This window comes from Pelmatolapia mariae, linkage group LG17, assembly GCF_036321145.2.
Source record: "Pelmatolapia mariae isolate MD_Pm_ZW linkage group LG17, Pm_UMD_F_2, whole genome shotgun sequence".
In the NCBI taxonomy this organism is placed as follows: Eukaryota; Metazoa; Chordata; class Actinopteri; order Cichliformes; family Cichlidae; genus Pelmatolapia; species Pelmatolapia mariae.
This window is the reverse complement of record NC_086242.1, coordinates 5,314,983-5,326,214: the sequence shown is the minus strand read 5'-3', so window position 1 is coordinate 5,326,214 and position 11,232 is coordinate 5,314,983.

Below are 11,232 nucleotides of genomic sequence, written 5' to 3'. Positions count from 1 at the left end.
TGAAGAGACACATAAGTAATTTTCCCAGGAGTTACAGTGCCATCAAGCTGATATTTTCTTTAGCTATGTTTTGAAAAAATGAACAGTGCCGAGTTTGTCTAATCAATATAAAAGTTGGACATAGTTTCCTGGTCTGTAAAATTAAGCCAATGCACAATTGCCTTAATCGGCATGGACTTATGGTCTCAGTTACTGTTTAAAGTCTTGTTGAATACAGCATGACTTTCATTTTTGTAGTATTTCATTATGTAAGTATGTCTCCATTAGAGTCAGCAGGCTACACCTTATAGTAGGCCTAGGTTTGGTGTGAGTATGCATTGTCCCTCAGTTTCAAAACACCAAGATGGCAAAGACTAAAATGTCCAGTAAATTTGCAGCTGCATTTTGAACAAGTTGCAGGCGGGACAGGCTTGACTGACAGACGCCTAAATAGAGAGAGTTACAGTAATCGAGACGTGATGAAATGAAGGCATGGATAATGGTTTCCATATCTTTGAAATCCTTACAAATTATATATATTATATGTAGAAGCTGATCTCAAACAAATGATGACATTTATGTTGTTTTTTGTGAATACATTTTTTAGTACAGCGGTTCTTGGGGCTCACTGGAATGTGTTGCCATGTATATTTGGTAAATATGAGATTCTAATCCTGCTTGTAACTTGATTACTTTGTCTTATTCGATGCATATGTAGCTTCCAAAGAACAATAAGAAAATTTGTTTGATGGTGAGCCATCAAACAAATGGTGAAGCATTACAAAACAAAAGGCAAACAATCACCTAAACTGGGAGAACTAAGGCTACGTCCACACGTACACGGGTATTTTTGAAAACGGAGATTTTCCGTTTTCGTTTTAAAAAATAATCCCGTCCACACGTAAAGGCAGAAATGAAGGAAAACGCTGCTACGAACATGCCAAAGCAGCAGGTGGCGATATATTCCTAACCGTGTAGAAATGTTGGCCAATCAGAAGTCTAGAAGCCTCGGCAGGAAATAGTAAACAAAGCTGGGGCATAGAAGCAGAACCGAGTCGTATGTGTGGAGGGACAGTAACTGTGCATGCATATGTAAGCATTTAAACACTGCAGAGAGTACAATTAACAGTAACAGTATTGTAGAAATTCATTTCACCGAAACAACAACGTGGCGCACACTGTGACGTCAAAAAAGGCGCACACCTTTGACGCTGCGTTTTCTCCGTTTTTTTCGTCCACACGTAAATGCAAAAACGGAGTTTTAGAAAATATCCACCCTGGCCGGAGTTTTTAGAAATCTCCGTTTTCAGTGACCGAAAACGGCGTTTACGTGTGGACGAAAGGTGCAAACGCATAGAAAAATCTGCGTTTTCAAAAATACCCGGGTACGTGTGGACATAGCCTAAGTCTAAACATAAAAAACCCTGGAATGTGAACATGAATATGAACATAGAAACCTGGCATGGAAAACCTTAAACATGAAGGCTTGGCATGGATTCATAGATCTGGAAACATGACATGACACAGCAGGATAGCAGACGATCGGACGAGGAATGAATGAAAACACACAAACTAAATGCACACAGGAGGTGATCAGGGGAAGTGGAAACACATGGGGAAACAGCTGATTAGAATGAACATAATGACGCTAAAAGAGAACTGAAACTAAAAACAATGAACATGGGACACCAGACCTCCTCAAAATAAAACAGGATACATAACAGGACGCGGACATGATACGAGCTTGACAACATAGGACACGAAGATTCAAGATGACGAACCGATAAGGGAGACTTAAACACAGGAGGTGATAACACAAAGGAAGTCTAATAAACAGAGAACTATAACTGTGCAAACTAGGAGCTTTATATGATTAAATGAACCCAAACATAAACCATAAACATCAAATTATATTAAAATTCAAATCGCTGAGTCAAACAGCCCAGGATCGTGACAGTTAATCCAGCTAAGGTGGTTTATAAACTGTACAAATCCTTCCAACGTGCCAAAGACAAGTCTGCTGTAGCTCTTTTTAGTCCCTCTTTTCTTCAAAGTGGTCTATTAAGAGTGGAGAAGGTGAAGAGGCGAGCTCGGGTGGGGGTGAGAGGGGAGTGTGTTAACTGTAGCTCGTGGTCTGACAGAAAAGCAAACTGGCTGCTGAAACATCCAGAGTCAAAGGCAAATACAGGGATACACAGTCAAACAGCAGTTTGTGTACGCTCGCCTTCGACAGCTGTTGGATTTGTATTTCAGCTTGCCTCTGTTCACACAGTCATCGTCAGTACAGGCCAGGCAAAACCCCTGTGATGTGCTGCTGATGGGAAAACTAATGCAGCCAGCCATCTAACACAGCTCAGATCCAAATAATGTAACACAGACCTCCTGACCTGGTGGCTGCTTCGGCCTAACGTTTGCAGTGTTTCAAGCCTGAGTGGGCTTATGGGCTTTAATATATGAACAACTCAGTGTTATTAACTGACATTTGTCCTTCATCACACAACCTCAGACTGACCTTTGAGGGTGGTCAGTGCCAGCACCCAGTGTTGTATTACGAAGACGATCAAACTTACCTGAGGATACCCAATGTTGGGTTTTCTGCATTATCTGTATCACCAAACACATGTAACAACCTACCCTCACAGCCAAGTGGCATCGTTACAACAAAGACAGGCCGTATTCTTTAAAGTGACAAAGTATGTAATCACCTTTCACACTTAAACACACACTATGGCAACGTGCCAGGTGGAACGGTGTCGCAGTATGAGGTTTTGTTGTGCTAAAGGCAATGCAGCAGGGCACTCTGTAAAGTGTCGTTTCACAGCAGAAATGACAAATCAAACCGGATCAGACCGAGAACGATCTTTGTCTCCTTCAAACACACACACACACGCATGTAATCAAACACCAGCTCCAACACTGACATGTATACAGATGTGCAGATACAGTGTTTAGCCCCAGGTATCTTTAGTGCAGCAGCGCGACGATAAGGTTAAGAGAATGAATTGTACTTTATCAGTTTAGCCTTAAACTAATTCAAAGAAAGCCAATGAGAGTATTTCCCATTAGTGTGTGAACGAATCTACCGTCCAGTTGGCAGGACTGAATTGGTTAAGCTGCCAAATGAAAAGCAGGAGTAACTGTAGCACACACAGACACACACACACCAGTTAATTACATATCCTCAGTGTGTCATTGCTAACGGTTCTGTCTTTATCGCTACAGAGTCACTTAGGCTTAGGCCAGAGGGGTCGGCTGCTATTTTAGCTAACACTGCAGCTTGGTGGCCTAACCATGATAGAGGACGTGAGCGCTTTCCCATGCACACACTGAGACCCACATTCAAAATCACAGATATATATATATATATATATATATACACACACACACATGCACACACATTCACTCCAATGTACAGGAATGAGGACATTTGTATTAAACTTTATAAAGTGATTTGGACCCACAGTGCTGCAGTTTTCTGCTCTCGCCCAATCACCTGAAAAAAAAAAGTGCCACCACAGCACTGAAGGGATGAGAACAACTTTTTCTCTAGGTGAAAATCTAGGTAGCTTAACCCGGGGGAGGGCTTCACTGCAAAAAGCTGTTTGAGCAAAATTGAAGACTTCTGCTCATTTCTCACTAAAACCGGTAAGTGGCTGTTATTGACCTCTATATTTTCTTTTCTTTTTTTCTAATAAAACAAAACTTAATAATGTGTTAAGACTTTTAAGAATTTTTAGTTTCAATCACTATCTTCTAATTCAAGCAAACATTTTAAACTTGTATACTCTAAACTGAGCTCTTAAATTTGTAACTTTTTAAATTGTTTATACTTTTTACCCATTTATTTATTCCCCTTCGCTGTATCTGTCCTGTCTCCTCACCCCAACCCTAATTGGATGCGGCAGATGGCTGCTTGTCCCTAAACCTGGTTCTGCCAGAGGTTTCTTCCTGTTAAAAGGGAGTTTTTCCTTCCCACTCTTGCCAAGTGTTTGCTTATAGAGGTTGTCTGATTGTTCTCAGCATTATTGTAGGGTGTTTACCTTACAAAGTGCTTTAAGGTGACTGTTGTTGTGATATGGTGCTATATAAATAAAACTGAATTGAAAAAGAGAAACACTAAATATTCATAATGTGGTTATGAATTTAATAACTTCCGAAATGAAAACCATGCTAAAATAAGATCATGCTCAATAAGACTTGAAACTGAAGATTGAAACCACTTGCCTATAAGTGTGTTTACTCAGGTTACAAATTAAGTTGGCAGTGAAATCCTTTTCACCCCCTGCTGGCCATTATCAGTTACAAATTGGCTTAATTCTCAGCAGAAGCTAGTGATAGCTGGCTACCATTTTTTAATTTTAATTTTCTAACATGTGGGAACTAGCGTTAAGCCTTGTTTAAACTTTCCACACCTGCCAGTCCACTGGGATCCATTTAGATTCGACTGACGTCAGTTTTGTCAGTCGAATCTAAATGAAAGTGCGGGCATCTGTGTGGACATCTGCATGCCCGCCAGTTTTTCTGTGACCACGCAGACGCATTCACACCAACTCCACAGCTATTTATTTATCTCAACCATTCATTATACTGCATTTAGCCAAGGTAATGGTTCAGATCTGTAGTTACTAATTACTTTTAACATATTCACAGCTGTCCTAAACTGTAAGCTGTCAACATTAGCAGGAACTTTTTTTTTTTTTTCTTTATTTTATTTTATTTTATTTTTTTTACTTGCTAGATACGGGACAGGGGAAAAGAAAAGGGAGAAAGAAAGAGGGGGGAAAAAACAAAACAAAACAAAACAAACAAAAAAAAAACAGCGGAGAAGAGGGACGGGGATAAAGGGCAAAAAACAAAAACCAACAAAATAAGCAGACAAAAAATACATATATCGATCACCTGGATCACCTGTTGAGAAAGAAAAAAGAAAACAAGCAGAAGAAAACGAGAGTAATAGAATAAACAACATCACAATGATATTAGGGAGATAACACTAAATACCTAATATTAAACATTATTGTGCAGCACGTAAGATCGACAGCGCACAGTGTGCTTTGAGTTAGGAGCCAAAAAGGGTGTAGTTTGTGTGTGTGATCACCTGTGTGTACACACAAACTGTGAGCATGAGCGCGCTTGTATTTAAAAGGTTCCTTAATGTAATGATCTGCTAGAGGGTGTGGGGGGCCACAGTCCCATCCTCCAGGGCATGAAGCAGGTATGGAGGAGATCAAAACTCCAGACATCCAGAGGCCCCCAGAACACAAGAGACCAAGGAAGACCAACAGAGGGGCAGCCGCGCCACTGTCCCAGAAAGAGCTGAGGAGAGTCCCAGATGAGGGGTCACTCAGCAGCCGCGGAGCAGAAGCCAGGGGGGGTTGCAGTGACGTGCCCGTGAGCTCCGCCGGCAGCCAGCTGTGCCTGAGTGACCGAGCCCCAGGCCGAGAGGCCGAGGGCACCCCACCCCCGAAGTGGCCCGAGCGAGCCCCAGGTTCCAGGCCCGGATAAGCAGCCACCAAGGAGTGAGCCGGTGTGTACCCGGACGCCCACCCCCGGACACAAAGAACCACCAACGCATCGATGTCTGAGGGCGTCTGCCACCGGCAGGGGAAGTGGTGGGGGGAGATAGGCCTCCAAACCTTGGAGGGCCTGAGATTAGTAGGAACTTTAAAAAAAAAAGTATTTTGCTTTCATAATAGACTTCTGATTACAATTTCATGTAACCTAGAGCAGTGTTTCCCGATCACTGTGTGCCGCGAGAAATGAGGTGTGTCGTGGAAGATTATCTGGTTCTGCTTGATTAGTATTCTAAGCAACGGCTTGAGTAATGGGCAGAACAATTACATTCTCTTCCACTAGAGGGCAGTAAAACTACCTGCTCTAATTAAATGGGTTGCCAACTGCCAGTAAAACAGAAGAAGACGAAGAAGAAATGTCATAATAGTCATGCTGTGAGACCACGCAGCATGTAATAACAATAGATAAATATTTGAAAAGAAAAAGTAGTCAATCTGACCTGAGTCCTGGAGAAAAATCAGACCCAGATGAAGGCCCTAGCATGAGTAGCAGTCAGAAGAAAGCAAAAAAGGTATACTGGGCACAAACGGAACCAATTCCACTCTGCCTGGTGCGCGGCGGAAAATGATCAAAATGCTTTTTGTGAAATTTTGTTTGGTGGTGTGCCATGCAATTTTTGTAATGTGAAATATGTGCTGTGGCTCCAAAAGGTTGGGAAAACTGACCTAGAGCCTTTATATAGAGACACAGTAGTAAACAAACTCATAAAGAACATTTTTGCTTACACAATTTGGAATTATTTGAAACTAATTATTTGGAATTCTTCTCATATTCAAGCATATAATAACCAAACGTAGCATAAACATAACAGATTACCTAGAACTAGCACACAGCAACATTATTCACTTGTGTTGTTGTGAGCCATGTGTTCACTCTCCTGTAAGTACTGAAACTACTTTTAGTCTTAGCTGCAGACTGTGGATGACTAAGAACAGCCTGACAAAATGTTTCACCTTGAGACAAGCTGTTCACTTTAACCACCACTCCTCTCCTGGTATTAGTCGCTTCGTCACTAGATCGGCAAAAGTGTTTTGGGGGGCAGAAACACAAGCAGCTGGACTTTAAGATTCTTATTCTGGCTACTGTCATTCGTGGCTTTGTTTTCAGCACGCTTCTCTGAGATATTAAAGGCATCACATTGAATACACTACAAACTAACCCTTTATAATAGTATGGTCAGCATCAGTCAGAGATAAAATAGCAACATATCTGTGCTGCAAAAAAATAATGCTGTGTACACTCCAGATTTTGACACAGACAGCCAAAGACAGTAGCAGCAGGCTACTGTCTTCAGCTAACACTCAAACATGGCACATTCTCTCTGTAACAATAATGTCATTTACTTCTGTAGCTGGGCTGCTCTGATAGTTTGTTCACCTGGCTGGTCATAGTGCTCTGAGTGATGTCGACGGTACTTATCAACCTGCCGCGACTCCTGACAAAATTTCCAGTTTATGGAAACTTCTCCAGACTAAAACTAACACTCTTCCTTCTCAAACATTTTTAGCGTCAAACATAACTTAAAAACAAACATGCAGACAATTACTATAATATGTTTATGGATACAATTTCCTAACAACTGCATGATCTTATTTTGCAGTGGAGGAGAGACACTCACAACTCTACAAAAGTTCATACATATTTCTGTCTTGTTGCTTATCAGTGCCCTATCTTGCATGGTGAGGTACCAGACAGAAGCCATTAATTCATTAAATCACTGACAAGAGTATACTTTAGGAAATACACTTTTTCTAAATTTGACATCAGCTTCTCAGATATATTTTTTAAAATGTTAGTACCTCACACCACCTTTTGGTTCTGTGAGAAAATCAGAAATACAACATTTTCACTAGTTTTCTGTCTTCCAGATTATTGGGAAAATGAAATGCCTAACTGGATGCCAAATTTGTTTCTTCACCATTACACTGTCAGAAGCTAATACAACATTATGTAACTAGCTTAAAAAGAACGAAAGAAATTGATCTTCAAAAATGGAAGGTATTAATAAAATATTACCTAAATATTTGTGTCAGAATGCACCTGATTACTGAATAATGGTTGGACTTACTATCTTATAGCAGGAACAGTCTTCCAGTTATTTCCCTTTCTTCCTGTTAAAAGGGAGTTTTCCCTTCCCACTGTCACCAAGTCCCTGCTCACAGGGGCTCATCTCAATGTTAGGGATTTTTCAGTATTATTTTTTGCTTTTTACCTTTCAATATAAAGCACATTGTTGTGATTTAGTGCCATATAAATACATTTGATTGTACTGAGTATTGATTGTTTGATTTAAAATCCACTGTGGTGATGTACTGAGGAGGAAAAAATGGTCATTGTCCAAAAACATATGGACTTCCATATGATGAAACGAGCCAGTGCAGTATGTGTTGCATGTGATAAATAGGCTACTGGGCAAAATCAGTGGTGGGATTATGCTTTTTCATGCCGTGATAATGTGCGTGAGCACAGCAGTAGTGTGGAGATGGTCTGAAGATGGATTCAGAGTGACACATGTATAAAAGTCATGCTGATCTCAGTTGCCATGATGCTGTCAGTGGTGATGAGTAGACGCACAGCAAATCTAATAGGCTGAACTTTAGCTTGATGTGATGAGTAAGCAGTCAGGGTTCATTTATGGAGTTCAGTTTTCTTACCTTGCAAACATATCCCGTAAAAAGTCTCCAGAAGTTCCAAGTCACGCTCTTATTGTACGACGCTGAGTATTAATATCCCTCTACAGCTGCAAAGGTAAAATAGATGACATGAAGTTCATTAGGCTGCACGTATCTGCAAAAATTCCTGATTCACATCATCAGCCGCTTGCTGAAAAACTATGACTTTAAAAAGATAAAAATCAAAGGACAGATCAGCTCTTTGTTGCAGAAGTTCAAGCAAAGTGCATTCCTTTAATAGCCTTCAAATATAATCTCTGAAGAACACACTTGCACCACCATCTTTAAAGTGGAGCACTTTCTCTGTCGCTTAATGTCAGTGGCTGATAAATCCCCTACTTCTACTGTTAGACCAGCTGACTAGAATAAAACATGTCTTAAAGTGTTGTAAATCCACTTCTTATAGGCCTTATTTTCCTCCTTGTAGTGACCGCTTTACTTGTACTCAAACAATCACCAAAATTGCTCAGTGTTTTTTAAGTTGTTAAGTTTTAAGTTGACTCTCTACTTGACTTTGGACTGCTGTGTCTTGGTTCAAGCGGTATCAGAGACAGCGTGCAGGAGTTTGATTTACCTTCTCAGCTGGATGAGAAATCAAAAGATTATGATGAAAAGGGGAAATTCTTGTTGTTGTACAATCACCGGGATGACAGCAATGACTAACTGTGAAATGAAGCACTGTACAGTAGTTCAGTGGGGGAAGTAAAAACAAAAGACCCTCTTTCACCTCATGATATTCCCCACTGTGAGATTTTATTTGGACTAGAAAAGATAACTGCACTTACATTAGGCTTTTGCGAGGTGCAACTACAAAGTTCTGAGGATGGACTACAAACTGGGCATCTTGGATCGTTGTTCTTTCTTAGATTACCATCCACTAATAAGTATTCACTCATCTGCCATCACACACATATAAAACTGGGTGACATCTCATTGTTAATCGATATGGTTTAATAATGTGTCAGCCCACTCTTTGCAATTATAACAGCATCACCTCTTCCGGGATGGCTTTCCACAAGGCTTAGGAGCATTTATGGGAAGTTTTGACCGTTCTTCCAGAAGCACATTTGTGAGGTCGGACACCGATGTTGGATGGGAGTGCCTGGCTCGCAGTCTCTGCTCTAATTCATCTCAAAGATGTTCTGTCGGGTTGAGGTCAGGACTCTATGTAGGCCACTTGAATTCTTCCACACCAAACTTGCTCATCGATGTCTGTATGGACCTCGTTGGAACAGGAAAGGACCAAACTGTTCCCACAATGTTGGGAGCATGAAACTGTCCAAAATGTCTTGGTACTGAAGCATTAGGAGTTCCATTCACAGGAACTACAGGACCAAGCCCAACTTCATAAAGACAACCCCACACCAAACTTTACATTTGGCAAAGTCAGATAAGTACTGTTCTCCTGGTAACGGCCAAACCCAGACTCGTCCATCAGATTGCCAGATAGAGAAGTGTGATTCATCACGTCTCCAATGCTCCATAGTCCTGTGGTGTGCTTTACACCACTGCATCCAACACTCTGCAGTGCACTTGGTGATGTAAAGCCTGGATGCAGCTTCTGGGCCATGGAAAACCATTCCATGAACCTCTCTATGCACAGTTCTTGAGTTGATCCAAGGACCATGTGAAGTTTGGAGGTCTGTACTGATTGACTGCAGAAAGTTGATGACCTTTGCGTACCACGCTCCTCAGCATGTGCTGACCCCGCTCTGTGAGTGAATACTTTTGGCAATACAATGTACTTTTGCTTCTCACTGGAGAGATCATTTCTACTTGAAGCTTTCAGCATCTGTGACTGAAGAAGAAAAAAATGTTGATAATCCCATACACTAGCAATAAACACATAACTGACTTAGGGTAGACTGTTGATGACTTTCTTATGGCTGTTTTTATGGTTGTTTTTTATTGTTTCTAGGTTAGTTACTGAACTGCCTGACATATTTGGTTCCCTCCCTTTAGACTGAAGCTGATTTACATCACAGCTGCCTTGTGCCTCCACAGTGCATCTACAATCCTCTCCGGAGTCATCCTCAATCTGCGTCTTTATGCTATAGTGTGACTGTAATGCCGTTGCTGCTCGGATCCACTCTTCAAAAAAATTGAATCAGGAAATAGATTTTTAAACACGACTTCAAAATCCCATAAAAAAAAATAAAATAAAAAATAACACATCAGAGTCTTGACATTTCTGCCTTAGTGATCCCAGTGTGCTGGAACCTTTACCAGCGTGAGCCTCTGATGAAAAGGACTCATGTGGGTAAATACTGCTTTACAGGACTATAAATTGGGTGGAGGGAGTTAAACGGGATTTGGGAGGTAAAACAGCAAATGCTGATATAATAATAGTGGCATACTGTACGAATAAAGAAAAAAGAAAAAGCAAACAGCCACAATATGTGAGAAGGAAAACAACCGTAAGGGGGGTTGGGGGAAGAAAGCTCAAGGTAAAGTTGATTATGCTAATAATTGCGCTACATCTCTTTAGCTACAGAGAGAGAGAGAGCTCCAGCTGGCTCTTTGCTGGCACGCCTCCTCCCACCGTTCAGTCTCTTATTGCCCTAATGTGTGCGCGAGCGCACGACCGGGCGCCTTCCTGCGACCATTGTTGGTTTTAATGTATTTTTAATTTCCCATGAAGTGACTGAAGTCCTCGGTGACCGGCACTCCATAATTGGCTGCCTGTGTGAACATCAGTCAACCTAACGAGAGCAAGAGGGAGCTTCTACTGTGGGCTGCTCCCCCCCCACACACACACACGCACGCACACACATATACAGGTATGCTCTCCTGTTTGCAACTGAAAGCAGTCTGGCTGTTGTTTTGCGTGTCTTTGTGTGTCTGCTGCTTTCCTTCTCTTGAAACACACACAGGGATGGGAAAAAGTCTCATTAACTGAGCTGCTGCTGCCATTTCCTCCACACAAGCAGTGTATGCGTGTACCTGTTAGACGAGTGTGTGTGTGTAGGCAACCAATACGATTACATGCTGCACATTAGCACAGCTG